The sequence below is a fragment of the Ochotona curzoniae genome, unplaced genomic scaffold (genome assembly GCF_017591425.1).
Source record: "Ochotona curzoniae isolate NIBS_2020 unplaced genomic scaffold, NIBS_Ocur_1.0 contig_43, whole genome shotgun sequence".
Taxonomy (NCBI): domain Eukaryota; kingdom Metazoa; phylum Chordata; class Mammalia; order Lagomorpha; family Ochotonidae; genus Ochotona; species Ochotona curzoniae.
Genome location: NW_024466218.1, coordinates 30,579,170 through 30,594,707, shown reverse-complemented (window position 1 = coordinate 30,594,707; position 15,538 = coordinate 30,579,170). Strand labels below are relative to the sequence as shown.

The 15,538-nt window shown below is 42.8% G+C and overlaps 1 protein-coding gene and 1 long non-coding RNA gene across 2 annotated transcripts in view; both read left to right on the top strand.

Annotated features, from left to right (window-relative positions):
- BCL2 (BCL2 apoptosis regulator) overlaps window positions 1–15,538 on the top strand; it is a 161,850-nt gene that overhangs the window by 22,383 nt on the left and 123,929 nt on the right. The gene's annotated exons all lie outside the window — the stretch shown is intronic.
- Window positions 8,413–14,241, top strand: LOC121159715. The gene is made up of 2 exons (XR_005884409.1): window positions 8,413–11,139; window positions 11,176–14,241. It is a non-coding gene; the product is annotated as an uncharacterized LOC121159715 (long non-coding RNA).

Below are 15,538 nucleotides of genomic sequence, written 5' to 3'. Positions count from 1 at the left end.
CCCAGTTGTGGGGCTCTTGCAGCCCTGTGGTGCTCTGTGATGCTGCTTTCCCCAGGGCCTGCAGTCCCTCTTCCAGGATTGCTGTCCCTTCACAGCCCAATCCTGGGTGGAAGCCCCCGGCATGTTTTCTTTACCATTCTTGTCATCTCCATGAGCCTGGAGAGGCTGTTCCTAAAGAGCTGTTGGAGATTCTTGAATGTGATTGGGAGGCGAATAATACTGCAGGTGTTGGCTTTGGTATTGGGGATTTTCCTGAGCTGAAAATTGTTATTCTGTGCAGCACCCCACCCTCCTTCACAACCCCCCAAAAAAGAGAAGTACAAGCACTTCTGCTGTTCAAGGTTTGCGTATGTTTTGGTTGAAAATATTCAGGGGATCAAAGAGAACTTCACTCTGGGCATGGCAGCCAGACTGGAGAGACCTTTTGATTTTCATGTCATTAAGCCTACTTGCATGATGCCAGCCTCCCTACCGTCTTGTGCTGCCTTGGGGTAGGAAGGGTGATCCTGAGACAGTGACAAGGCGTGCCTGGTCAGCAGGTCTACAGCACCATACGTTTGAGTCATGGATGAAAACAACTTGTTGCTTTTTGTCAAAGACCATCTCATTTTCTGTCCCTTTACTCAGCACCCGGTTGCTATCACACACTAATCCTTCTTTCTCTGTGTGCAAGTCCCACTGTTTGTTATCAGAAAGCAATTTCCAACCAGGCATTTTATGTATAAGTACAATACATAAAGTTGGGAATATTCATGAAATATGTGACAATTCAGAAGGAAAGACTTTCTGACAGTATTTTGTTTTGATGTCCAACTTACTCTACTATATTGCCATTCTTACTTATCTATGATGACCAAAAGATTTATCTTACATTATTTGTACTGGGAATCAGACTAAATAGGATGGTTCTAGGCAAGCTAGTGTGTATAATAATGCTGAGAATATAACTTTTCTATGAATTGGGCATAATTTGGGGGAAGGAGAGTTTTGGATGAGTTCTTCCAGTGTTTTTCTGAAAATCAGTGAGCTCTTTTGTAGGTTTCATTGTTAGAAACATAGAAACATATTCACTAGAAGCAGTCTATTGGATCTATTAAGTTGTTCACTAGATTTTTATCTGCAGACTCTTCACTGCCCGTCCACATTGCTGGCTCCCTTTCCTTTTCTGTGGCTCAGCACTGCTGTAGAGTGCTTTCTAGCCCTCTTGAGTTCATTGAACTTCTTCTCACAGATTCTTCTACTTCCCTAAGCCATCTTCTAGGCAATCATGTCTTTCTTTTGGATTCTAAGAACAGGAAGAAGAGATGTAAGTTCCTTTCCCTGTGTCTTTCAGTAAGGTGGTCTTTCACCTTTCTGATGTGAGAAAATAATGCATCTTAAAAGTTTTTTCAGGGATTTTTTCCTGTTTTATTGGAAAGAAAAAGAAAAGGACTCCTGTGAGTAACTCTATGGCCTTGTTTCATATTATTTGCTAGCGTAACAAAACCAGATCCAACTGAACTAAGTCATTCAAGGCTATTTACTTTTGCTCTGTACTCTGGTATGCTCTTCTACGGATTGGGACTGTACACTTGGTTTGCATTGCCAGTTCCAAGGGGATGCAGGCCATCTTTGTTCAACTTTCTCTGCATGATCCCCCTGTGGGGCTGTGGATCAGGTGACATTTGGTGAGTACTCTACTGATTTCCAGCATTCATGATGACTTCATGAAGGGCATAAGGACTAAGATGACATATTTACTCAACTAGACAACGTTCCCAAGAATAAAGTTTGGTGAATCTTTGGTAAGAACAATGATAACTTTTGAAATATGTAGTTCTATATTCATCTTCCCAGTCAAAATAATAATCCATCGTGGAAACAATTTAGAGATTCTTTCAACTAATGCAGAATAATGAAAACCAAGCATGCATGCCTCAAGAATTTGATATTGGAAGGAAGTCAGCTTCATCTTGCTAAGTAACTGTTGTGAAAACCTTATCCACATTTTGCTTTTTTTGCACTTTTCAATCTGCAGCTAAATTAGGCCACAGGAAAAGGATGGCGCACCTTCAAAGAGCCGCTTGGGCTGGCTGTGTTCTTTCTCTTCGTGGAAAACAGCTGTGGGTGCTGAGTCGAAGTCAGGCTTTTGTTCCATGCAAAGGTGGAGAGCTTTCTGTGGGGGAGGGGTGCTCAGCTGTGGAGCTTCTAGATTACTGTCTTAAGAGCTTTCGAAATGTGTTGATGATGACCTGAGGAATAGCCGGTGGGATGAGGGTAGGAGTAGGAAAGAAGCATTCCTCCCACACAGTGCTTCTATCTTCACTGTTTGTGCATCTGTGGTGGGCGCAGATGAAATGAATTAGGTTACTCTTTTCCGTTGCCTTTTACTTCTTTAAGCCCCTGGTTGTTGTTTCCTGCTGAGAAGCATGGGACTGTCTATGAAAGGAGGTCTGTGCAAAGCCAGAGCACACTCGCCGTGGCTGGTGGGGTTCCTGTCATGGTGCCGACCCCTGGGCTCATCAGGAATGATGGCTGAGTGAGGTGTGGAGGCGTTTTCATTATCTCAAGTGAAATCCCAGTTTTAGGAATTCTCTGCTGTGAAAAAAAAATGTTCTGAGGGAACCAAATTTGTCCTCATTTCTATGTTCGTGTTGAGTCAGGGATGTGGAGGATGTCTGATAGCATTCACCTTGACTCGTTCCTTCACCTTCATCTCTTGACCTTCTCGCCCTTGACCTTCTGCATCCCCACCTGCAACCTTTGTGACTCTTGGCTGCCTGGTTTCACCAGCCTGCTTCAGTTTCTCTTCATTCCAGTTTATTTGACAGTTTCCAACAGATTTGCCTTAAAACCCTTCCTCAATTAAACAAACATGCAAACAAATGAACAAAAATGCCTCTCCCTTCTGGGCAACGTAATTGAGCCTACTGTCCAAGTTCCTCTGTGGTCGTCATTTCAGTCCCTGTAGCATGCTTTGTGCTACTCCTTAGCAAAACGGCTATTGCTTGAACCCACCCTCTCTTCTTTACTCTGGAGAGCATTTTCTTGCTATCTTTATATTTCAGAGCCCTCTGAGTCCTAGCAAGCTGTTCTGAATTCTCCATCCGCTAGGTAACATAAGCATGTCGGGGTCCAGAGTCATGCCTCTTGCTTTTGTGTATCTACATAGTGCCTAGAAATATCTCACACTAACAAACAGTCACTGAATGAATGAATGATGTATGGTGACTTTGCCATCTCGCAGTCTAGGTCTGTGTGTTTACTTTTCTCCTGACTTCATTTATTCATTCAGCAATTGTACTTTGAGGCTGTCACATGCCAGGCCCTGTGCTAAGCACATGGACGTTTCCATGAGAAAAAGAAGACTTCAGCCTCATGAAGCAGACACTCCAGCTCCTCGCTAAGACTCAGCCTATGCAGCTCTTAAACAGCAGACGGTTATTTTTAAAGTATTAGCTTTAGTTATTTTGTGATTATGCGTTGCTGCCAAGAACGTTATGCGCTCTTGGAAGTTTTCAAGTTGAAGGTCCTGATTCTCAAAAGTCGGTCACATAGCCCAGTGGCTGTGATGGTGCTGAGTGCACTCCTCCCCACATCCCTGGGCTGCAGAATTAGAAGTGTGGAAACATTGGCAAGAATATCCTTGGTTTCATCTCTGTGTGCAGCATGGAACCTCCCAGGAGCATGTTGCCTGTTGACTAATAGCAGATCAGGGCTCATCTTCCATGGTTGTTTGGCTACATGCTATCATGCGAACTCCCCAAACAAGGCAACAGTGAATTATAATTAGACATCAGTAAGAAAGGCAAACAGCTGTTTTCCAAACTTTGGTTTGTATTGTTATTGATAAGGAAAAAAAAATGTTTGCTGTGCGGCGTCCTGAAAATACAGCAATGTTGATGACTGTGCATTGATAAAGAATGTACCAACGATCTTAGATCAGCATCGTCTGTCATTGTGCTTTTTGAATGAGAAAAAAATAATAATCACAAAACAGCAACCACTCAGAATAACTCAGTGTGCCATCTTCATGTGGGAACCCATAGTCGCAGTTCTTTTTTGTTGTAGCAGCAGTGAAATGATATTTGTGGGAAGATGCTGCTTTCAGTGCCAAAACCCAACAATTTTGTTTTCAAATTCCTGAAAACTAAAAAAGGAAATCTTGGTGCCATAAATGTTCCAGATACAAAATATCCCAAAGTGAACTCATCAACTTCCTCCACAAGCTTGTGCTTCAGTATTTGTTCTATCTGGTTAGCTCCAAGCCCTTCGAAGTTTCCAACTCAGTCTCCCCCTCTGTGAGATGGAGCTGTCAGGGATAACTAAGAAATAGGGGCCTCACGTTCTTCAGCCTCATTCCCCACGTATTCGAGTCTATATTCTGAAATGTCTCCTACCTCGATTCCAGCTCCTCTCTTATCCGAGTGTCTCTTTTCTTACTAAGTATTCTTCAGTCCCTCAGCAGGGCTCCCTGGTTTTTGTTTTGTTTTTACTTATTTGATTGTGATTTTGTTTGAATAACAGATGGAAAGTCAGGCATCTTCCATGCCCTGGTTCACTCCCCCAGGGGCCTGCACCAGCCAGAGCCCAGAACTCAATCTGACTCTCCCAAGTAGATGGCAGGAACCAAAATGATTTGAGAATTCTGGTGTTGGTATCCAGTTGGATTCTTTGCCCATGCTGTTGACAGAATGAAGGACAGGGACAAGAAGGAATGAGGAAAAATGGTTCATTGATTACAAAAGGATAGAAAGGACCAGGCACTCAGAGGGGTTCCTCGAGCAGGGAGGCATTGGCTGGTTTCTATCCTGTTTACTAGGAAACTTTTTGATTGGCTGGCTAAGATGTCAGTTTTGAAAGTAAGATGTGAGCCAATTCTCAGGCTGGTTAACTGTTACTAACTAACCTGTTACTGTCTCATTTCCTACAAGGACTTGCAGATCACCTGCTACCTCCCAGTACACCTTAACAGGGAGCTAGAAGCCAGCGGAGGAAGCGGAACTGGGACCTGAGCCAAGGCATTCTGATCGGACATGCAGCCATCATAGGTCCCATCTTAACTGCTGTGCCAAAGGCGCCTTTTCTGTCACATTTCAAAATTAGCTTCCTAAAATTAACCTATACTATGATTTTGCTTCTGTGACCAGTCTGTGAGTTTTGGTAGATGCGTGTAAAAATCACCACTGTGATCAGAGTGCAGATCAGGCCCCTCAGTCCCCCCAAAAAACCCCGGGGCTGCCCCTTTGCATTTGCACCCTCCCCTGCCTTTTCCACCAGCTACTGCTGATCTGTTCTCTGTCTCTGGACCTCAGCATTTTCCCAGGTGTCATAGTTTGTGGTCCTCTCCTTAAGCACCTGTCCCAAGCCTGTCCATGCCTTGCATCAGGCCAAATGCATGTTTGCCACAGACCTGGAGAAAACATCTAGTTTCTGTGAGCCTCAGCTTCCTTGTTGGTGTGTATCTGGGCAAGACAATGAAGTCCAGAGCAGAACCCATTCTAACACTTTTCTCAGGAGGTTCCTGAGGAAGACAACTTGGTCTGCTAGGGGAGACTCAGAGACCAAGGCAGTCTCTCTGAGGAAGACATGGTGACCTGGAGATACTGGGAAGAAAAAAGGTGCAGGAAGTGTGAAGGAGAGCAGGAGATGGAACAGTGGGAAGAGCTTGGAACTGGGACCATAGCAGAAAACCAGTGGAGGGAGTGGAGAAGGGCAGAGATCTACAGAAGAAGCCCAAGGGGAACTTTGCTGTGGAATGTGCCAGGCATCCTTCCTCTGTGGCCTCAGGAAACCTGCGATGGAGACCTGCCATGTAGGGGGTGTCCTTTGAATGGGCTTGCTATTAAGAGGGAGTCTACAGACCAAGCCCCCACGGTGGGGATCATGCCTTGGCCTTTGTGGTTGGCTTGTCAGGAAGACATTAGGAGATGGCTGGCTGGAACCCTGCTGGGCAGACTCTGTGATCTAAGGAAATGCTGACTCCTTCCCCAACTTTCTGTGCTGCCCCCACCCCTCTTATATCTTGCCCCTCACTCGAAGATTCCCCTAAGTCTTGCTATGTAGTGGGCTGGACATCAGAGCTGACTCCAATCCCGCTTCCCATTAGCTCCTGCTAACATACTGTGTCCTTGACACTTCCCGCCCCACCCCCCCATCTCATGCTCCAGCTGTGTTCATGTCCTTTCTGGAACTCTCCCATCTCCTCCTCATCAGAATTAGCTGCTGCTTTGTATCCTTTTGGTTTTTAATATAAACACAGAAGGCAAGTTTTTAATAATTAATATTCATGTTCTCTCCCTGCTCTAACCTGTGGAAAAGTTGTGCAATTCCTTATCTGATGAGAGTCAATAAATTCCTAAATAATCACAGCCAGTGTGAGGATAGTAAAGGAAACATTTTAAGGCACTTTGTATCTCTTGCTTTTTTATCCTCCAATAGCGTGCTGACAATGGTACAGGTTTTACTCTTCCAGATTTCCTGCAGGTGTGAGTCCATCGGTCTGTTTCCAAACGCTGTCACATGGGCAAAGTTCATACATGACGCTTCTAGGTGTACAGGGTTAGGAGATGGTTCAGATGCACTGGAAAGATGTAAGGACATTGAAAGCCTAGCAGGCTGTTAGTGCCAGAGTGCCCCCCTGGAGGCGGAGCTTGGCACACTAAACCTTGCCTCTTAGCCCCGTCAAAGACTTGGTGAGCTGTCAAAGAGAAGCTGCTAGCAGAAGTACAGAACACAGATGTACTCAGTCCGCCAGGTTGAATGGAATGCACTAACAGTACCTTCCTTGCTCGTGCTAAGATGTAGAGCAAGTCCCTCCAACACATCAACATGTCTGCCCTGTACATCAACCTGGGCCACCTTCACATACTCCTATCTGCTTGAGCACTCTCAGAGGTGAGAGGAGAGGGGCCTGTTTGTGAAACCCGAGCCTCGGATTCCGTTCTTGTGCAAGAACCACATGGCTGACATATGTGCAATCTGTGGCCCACACAAGCCTCTAGAACGTGCCTCCCATCTAGCACCTCCTCAGCAGTCACCCATCTTGTATTTGCATATGTTCCCCTTTCACAAGATCGTGTGGGGTACCATCTGTAGCTGCCTCCTTCTGCAGATCTGGTCCCCTTGGGCAGATGGAGGGAAATCCCAGGGAAGGATCCCTTCTACCCATGAGCTCAATGCCAGAGGTCAGACAGAGAGAGGAAGCAAAGAAAGAACCCCACCAGTGTGCTTCTTCCCACAGAGCCATGGTCTTCAGCAGGAACAGCAGCCACAGTCCCTGCCAGGAGAGGACTTGATGTGTGAAAAGATCAGACACTGATCTTTATTTTCCATTAAAAAAAAATCCTTGTTCCAGTACCCTTCCCTCCAGCTGCTATATGTCAGCCCAGCTCTGGCACAGCTGTAGGTGAGCTGGGCAGCCCTCTGCTCTGACCACTGGGAAATCCTCCCAGGGATATTCCTAACCCATTGCCAGCCACAAGTCTGAAGCCTTCCATGCCTCACTCCACACCCCCCATCCCCCTTTTTTTTTCCTGGCTTCTACGCTTGCTGGATGGAAGCCTGGTGGGAGCCGGATCCTTTAGCCTTCCAGGATTCTCCTAGTTTGGAGCCAGGGCTGCTTGAGCCTGACCTTGGGCTTTAAGTTGAAACCAATGGTTTCAATCCTCTGCTGAAATAAATGGCAACAGAAATGTCAGGAGGCCCCCATGCCATTTGCAAAAATGATGCTGCAATTATCAGTGTGGCAGAGTTTTCTACTTGAAGTCCTATGATCTTGAGTTAAGGATTTGAAGATACTTTTCCAAAATCTATTGAAAATTTCAAGTTAATGAGCTTGTTTACAAGTTTCTGTTGCTTGCAGGAAGCCACTTAGCATATTGCAGAAGATGATACATGTGCACCTGCCCCTTGCCTTGAAGCACATGAACCTAGGACACAGCCAAGCGCATGACCTTCCAGAAGGGTCTGTCCACTTTTGGTGCAGTTCAGCTCCTAGGTTTTTCCATGTTTGGGGACTTCCACATAGGGTACCCAGGGCTCAGCACAACATTGTGGGGTTGGGCCTTGTGCAACAATCTGTAAAAGTGTGATTTTGCATTTTCTCCTCCACTACCCTCAGCCCTACTCCCTAGTTTTGGGGTTTCTTGGTGGAAAACAAGGAGTAGCTGATCTTGTTCAGTCCTGTCTTCATTTGTCAGTTTCCATTAGAATCACCCAAGTAGGATCCTGCACTGTGGCTGCCAAGTAAAGCCTCCTCCACCTACCATTTCTGACCCCGGGTCCTGGTCATGCACTCTGGAAAGCAGTAGAAAATAGCCTAAATATTTGGGCCACTACCACCCATGTGGGAGACCCAGATGACCCTGGTTTTGGTCTACATTAGCCCTGGTTGTTGCAAGCATCTGGGCCATGGACCAGTGCATGCAAGGTCTCTCCCTGTCTCTCTCTCTCTTTCATTCTTTCGAACAAACAAACAAACAAATAATTTCTATAAAAATTACCCTGCAGTGGGTTACAAGTCCAGGCCATGACACAGACAATTTACTTAGAATATCTGATGGAAGAGGGTGGGACTCCACATCATTTGTTTTAAATTCTCAGAAGCTCCTCCAGGCCAAGGCTGCCAATAGCATGTTCATCAGGACACAGGTATCCGTAACCTGGTGTTGACCTCCTGTAGTTAAGAATGACAAAACGAATTCTGTTTTGCTGTTGCTGTAGTTTAAAAGTCAGGTTTTCCATTGGAATGGGAAACAAATGCCAAGTTTATTTTAAAGTACTCTTGATCTGCCTAATACTAGGAAGTGTAGAAAATACAGTCTATTTTTACACTTGAATGCTTACTCCCAAAACAAACCTTACAGCTTTGTCCTTCACCAACGGGGTTCTGTGACTTAGGAGGAATTGAAAATTCTGGGGTCCTACCTGGGATCACAGTGCGAAGGGTGACCTGGAGAGGTGGCTCGTCTCCTTAAGCAGCCTCCTTCTTCATGTTGCTTCTGGGCTGGGAGACACATCTCCAGAAGAAAGCATTCTTAGTCAATTAGGTCAAGTGATTATCTGCTTTAAAAAGAAAATGGCAGGTACCATAAATTGATACTCAGTTAACCACACAGCCACTTTTAGGCTAAGAAAATAAGCACCTATACTGGTACATTGCTTATTACCAGACTGATAAGAGCTGCACAGGCAGGAAGGAGTTGATCTCCCAGACTGGAAAAGGTTAAGTCTTTCTGTTCAAAGAATAGAAACTCTAAAAGCTTGATTGTCATTTGAATTTTATTGAAATCAAAATGTGATTTGCAAGTTAATGACCAGAGGTGCTTGCTTGCGGGTGATGTGCAGTGACTTTGGTTTTGAGATGAGTTTTTCAGGAGAGTGTAAATTACATTTGTTTTGGTATTGGTATTTTTGTTGTCATATTTATTGCCCATTGTTCCTAGTAAGAGTAGTTTTCTGCTCCTAATTACCCAAAAGACAAGAAAAAAAAATAACTAGAATTTTTTCAAAGGAAAATGGGGATGTGTCTTGAAAGCTTCATTAATTGCAAAATGAAGTTAAATGAAGCATTCAATAAAAGTGCTTCTCAGAACCAATGGAGGATTTCTCAGAAAGGAGTCCGTTACAGCTGGACTCCGAGGCAGTGGAAATCCCAGGAACAAAAGCCAAACGCATGGGAATCGACTTTCAAAAGAATCTTCGAATATGTACAGCTCAGTCATTTACAAATTGGAATGGGATCATAGGATGTTTTAAAATCTGGTCAACTAGAATGGGATAATAAATTTAACTTGCGTGGACCAAACACATTCAATTCTAGCTATTACTGTATTTTTACTACCATTTATTAAGCGTTTTCTGTGAGCTGGGACCTGTGTTTCATATCTCCTTGGATGATTACAAGGATTCAGGGCTTTTACAGAAGCCGTTAGTAGGTCATAGAAGCATCCAAATGCTGGTGTTTGGTGTTTTAAGCAAGTACATTTTGTAGTTACATGTGATGTACTATTTGATGTGTTTTGAAGCTAACCTATAAAAGAATATTTTCATGTCATTGACGTGCTTTATAAATTGTATCTCCCTTCAGGAGGTAGAAAAGAAAGAGAAAGGAATTTGCTTTCTTTATTTTTTTAAACCATGGGCAAGAATGTGTTTGGGCAAACCATTTTCAGAGCAAGTATGAGCCTTGTATGTAAATGTGAGTTCTTAAAACTTGGAAACAATTCTGATAACTTTCTGGGGTGTTCTTTGGCATGTGAGAGAAATAACTTTGTGGGCTGGAATTTCACTTTAAAGATCATCAGAAATGCAGCTTACATATCATTATAGGGAGTCCCATGTTTAATCCTAACTATACCTATGATAGCCTTACCTGAAATGAGTTAATGAATCAGATAACATCAATACCCTTTTGATCAACTACAAACATAAGTTTCCCTGAGAAGTATTAAGCTAACCTTCAGCAACAGGAACTGTAGACTACAGTCAAGTTATAATTCCGAAAATTGATAAATTTAATAATATTGGTTGCTACATTGCACTAATTTTGTTTGATCTCTTTTGTAAGAACATTTTGTTGGTATTTATATAGAAAGATACAATATGTTAGGGAAATTGTTAATGGAGTATTGGATAGGGTAATAATAATAATTGTAAAAAGCTAACTAGCAACAGCTGAACAAATAGGTCATCAGCCTCGGGTAGAAATGTTATCCTTTCGCTTTTCTGAATAAGTTAAAATAACTGGTTTGGGGAAGTATTCTACAATAACATTTCCTCCCATTCTTTTCATTTTTTAATTGTAAAATGCCTTTAACATAAATTTTATCATTTTGACTATTTTTAAGTATGTAGTTCAAGGGCAGTAAGTATTTTCACATTGTTGTATAGTCATAACCACCATCTATATGCAGGTAATTTTTTTCATTTTTTCAAATAGAAATTTGGTATCTATTAAACAATAAGTAGCAATAACTCTCCATTCCCCTCTACCTTAACCCCTGGTCTCTATCATTCTACTTTCTGTGTGTGAATTTGACTACTCTACATAACTCATATCAGTGGAACCACCTTTGAGGCTGGCTTGGTTCACTTAGCATAATGACTTCAAAGTATATCCATGTTGTGACATATATCACAATTTTCATGCTTTTTAAGGTAAATGTTCATTTCACAATTTTCATGCTTTTTAAGGTAAATGTTCATTTGTATGTAGTATTACAGCTGGTTTATCCATTCATTCATTGATGGACAGTTGGCTTACCTCCACCTTTCAGATATCAAGAATAATGTTATCATGTTGTCATAATAATGTTATTATGAACAAAGATCTGTTTGCGTCATTGGTTTCTGTTCTTTGGGGTATATACTCAGATGTGGAATTTCTGGATCAAATGCAAATTCGATTTTTAAGGTTTTGAAGAGCCACCATACTGTTTTCTTCGACAGCGGCACCATTTGACATTCCCACCAGCAGTACACAAGATTTCAGTCTTTCTACCTCCTTACCAAGATTTATTCTTTTTTCTATTTTGTTAAAAAGCCATATTAATTGCTATGAAGTGAAGCCCCATTGTGGATTGTTTTGTATGTTCCTACTAATTAGCAATGTTGAGCATCCTTTTCTTATGTGCTTGTTGGCCATTGTCTTTTTTTGTCTGTTCAGTTGTTGGCCTGCTTGTTGGCTTGTTTTGTTGTTGAATTGTGGGAGTTCTTTATACCAGATGCACAGTTTGCAAGTACTGTCTTTTCTCGAGCCTCAGAGAGGCGTTTCTTCTGCTGAGTGCCTTGTGTGAGGTTAGGACTGAACTATGTGTATTTGATTTATTTCTATTATGATTAAGGTTGTGAAATTAGTGAAGCTAAACCTGAACTCATTTTCCTTATTGTGTTCTGCTATGAAAGCTTACATGCTCTGTGTTGGTCCTGCTGTTCTAATGACCACATGGAATGTTACAGTGAACAGTATTGTATGTGTCCTTTGGTGCCTAACGCATGCATTTCTTTTGCTGCGTGATCCTAAGTAATGAAATCATTGCAGGCAGAACATCAAGCCGTTTTCCGACGCGGTTCTCTCAGTTTACCCACTCGCCAGCAGGGCATGAGAGTTCCTGCTGCTTTGCATACTCTCCAAACTTAGAATTGTCAGGCTCTTTAATTTTAGCCATGATAGAATCACATTGTGGGTTTGATTTGCATTTCTCTGATTACTAGTAATCTTTTCCTGTGTTTATTGGTTAACCTCTCCTGTGAAGTGCCTCGTCAGGTCCCTTGTCCATTTTCCCACTGTCTAGCTCATGAATTTATGGGAGTCCCTGACAGTTCCTGGCTAGGAATCCTTCATTCATTATTTTGTTGGAAATATCTTCCCTGGCCTTGTGACTTTTCTTTCTATTCTCTGAACAGCATCTTCTGATGAAAAGGGTTTCTTAACTTTAATGTAGTCTTATTTATCATTCTTGGTCAATGCTTGCTGTGTCTTGTTTGGAGATTTTTCCTACCCTGAAGGCCATGAAGATTTTCTTTTATGTTAATTTCTACAAGTTGTATCATTTGCCTTTCACATTCACATCTACATAATGCACCTGGAATTGAATTATGTGAATGATTTCAGCGTAGGGGGCAGGTTGAGTTTTCTTTTTTCTCACATGAAGATGCAGTTGACCCTTCTATTTTTCTAGAAGGCAAATCCTTTTATATTTTTTTTCTTTCTCTAATGCTTTTTGGTTTTTGAATTTTCAAAAATTAGGTGCCCTTATATATCTGTTCAGGGGCTCTTTATTCCACTGATTTGCTTACCTACGCTTGTCTCACCGTCATAGTGTTGTAGTAAGTCTTGATAGTGTAAAAGTTATTTGTGACACTTGTTCACAACCGCAAGGGGGGCTTCATTCAAGGGGAGACCCTTCTGATGCATGCAGGATCATCGTAACAGGCTCTGCAGTGGGACACAGATTGGACTTGACTTTCGCTGTAACAAGGACAAGTGAAGTTTATAACCAAGGATCCGGGTGGGGGTCAGTTGGTAGAAAATCACTGACACGTTACAGCAGGACCGTGGATGAGCTGCAATTTGACTGCGCCTGTGGAATTCAGAAGGCAGGGCTGGGCAGTGCTAGCCTATGTCTGAAGGGTGGGAGAGTCTACCTCCATTGACTCTGGTTCTTACTCACATGAATTCTACAGGAACGGAGAAGAAGCCAACACACTTGGGAGCCAGATTCAAGTGTTATCGAAGAAGTGAATCTTTACTGATGTGTTTGTAAAGTAGGATGAGGCCTGGTTTCATTTTGTTTGCTTCAAGTGTGTCTTGGTTGTAGTTGACCTTTTGGGCTTTTATGTAACTTTCAGAATCAACTTATCAAGATCCACAAAAGTATTTATGGAGATTTTGATTTGAATAGCATTCCTTACTGATAATTTCTTAATAGAAACCATTTCAAGGAAGCAGGTGGGGGCAGGGTCATGATAGAAAAACAAAACCAAAGGGATGAATGAGCGAAGATAGACTTATGCCATCACCAGCCAATGTTTAGAGATCTTAAAATATATCTGTCCTTGCTTTTGAGTGACACAGAGACGCTAAGTGTTTTTCAAGGGACCATGCCTTCAAGAATCAAATATTTATCTCCCCAGCATGTTTCTGTACAGTGGGTACAGTGAAGGAATAAGTTGTCCCAAGTTCCCATGTTAGAGTTGGTTCTGCAAATATGGCTACTTAAAAAATTTTACACCCTTCCTTTCCCTGGCCTGGTTCCCTTTTTCTGCCCTGTTACCTGGACAAGGGTGGTGCGTGAGAAAGTTGGTCGATGGGAAAAAGAGCCCAAGAAGTGGGGGGTGGAATTTCCTGATTCCCAGGGAAGCTGAGCCCTTTTGTAAGAACAAACTTTACTGTGTTTGTTTCTTCCTTTATTCACCAACAGATATTAATAAGTGCCTTTTGTTGTCAGACACTGTTCCTGGTTGTGGGGGAACGAGGCAGGCAAAAGCCATTGGTTTCTGTGCTTAATTCTAATTGTCATGAAAGTCAATAAACAGTTAAATGTGAAATTCAGTGTTGGGCAATGATAAATTGTCTAGCAAAGAAAAGAGTGGACCGGGAGTGTTAGAAAGAAGCAAGGAGGGAGTCTTGTGGGAATAAGAAGCCTCATGGGTATTTAGCAGTGGACTTTCTAGACAGAAGGCAAGTTGAAGGCCCTGAGCCAGAACCTGACATGGTCAGAGAGCAGTGAAGGGTGGCAGAGTAAGGTAGGGAAAATGCTGGGACAGGATATGGAGGGAAGCAGCCCTAGCCGGATCCAAACCCCAGAGGCTTCCAGTAACACTCATGCTGGAATCCATCCTTAGAGCACAGGCTCCCAGGCCACACAGATGGAGGAAAACCTTATCCCCTGGTAGTTCTATCTGCTTCATTAGTGGTGGTATGGTAAGGAGATCACATGTGAGAATTTGAGTATATCCAGTATGGGGAAAGTATTATTTAGAAATCCTCAAAAAGTACACAGGCCCAGTCAGAGTTTACCAGCAGTCTCAAAACCAGCATAGGAAATCACAGGTTATAAAAGGGATCTGTTTTGGCCAGTTCAGAACTTGGAGAGGAAAAATGTCTTTCCCTCCTTCCTAATCTTAAGGTAAATAAGAAAAGAATGAAAGTCTTGAGGATATGCATTGTTAAATGCCTTTCTAGATTCTTTTTCTTGAAAAGAAAATACAGCTTCAAGTGTCTCTCAACAGTCTTAGTTCATTTTTATCCCCCTCCTTACCTTTATATGGTCTCAGATACCCACACAATTAAGAAACAGGAAGCATCGTGGTGAAAAACAAACTTGCACCTTCATTTGCTGTTATCATCTGCAGGATTGAGAACAGGCAGTGAAGTCAGAGCCCAAGGCTTTTGAGGGGGTCAGAGTTGGGGTGTAGCCACAGTTGTTCATCTTCAGCCACAGAAGGTTAGAGCTGGAAGGGATCTCAGTCACTTTATCCGGGTCCTTTAAGTCATAGACAACCAAAGTAGGATTTAAAGAGTTCCAAGACAGTACCAGAGGTTGGGCAGCAAAGTGATGGGTGCAGTAACAATGAAGGATAGATATTTCTTTAAAAGAGAAAGAGAGAAAGAGAAAGCGAGAGAGCTCCCATCTGACTCCCCAGATGACCACAGTGGCCAAGGGTGGTCCAGGCTGAAGCCAGGAGCTTCATTCAGATCTCCCATGTGGGTGGCAGGGACTCAGGCACTTGGGCCATCTCCATTGCTTTCCCAGGGAAAACAGGGAGCTGGGTCTGAAGTGGAACAACAAGGACGTGAGCCAGTGTCCACATGCCCACCTTGGATGCCAGGATTGCCGGCAGTGACTTAACGTGCTGTGCCATAATGCTGGCCCCTTGAAGGGTCAGTTTTTGATGAACTGAGCTATGTTAAATTCTTAAGCTAGGGCCATAACTCTGACACAGGAGTAGAAAAGGATTGAAGAGATTTTGTTTTGTTTAAATGGATAGGCTATTTTAAAAGGAGAAACTATTTCTTTTTATGTTTTATTTTTGAGAAAATAATTATGTTTAT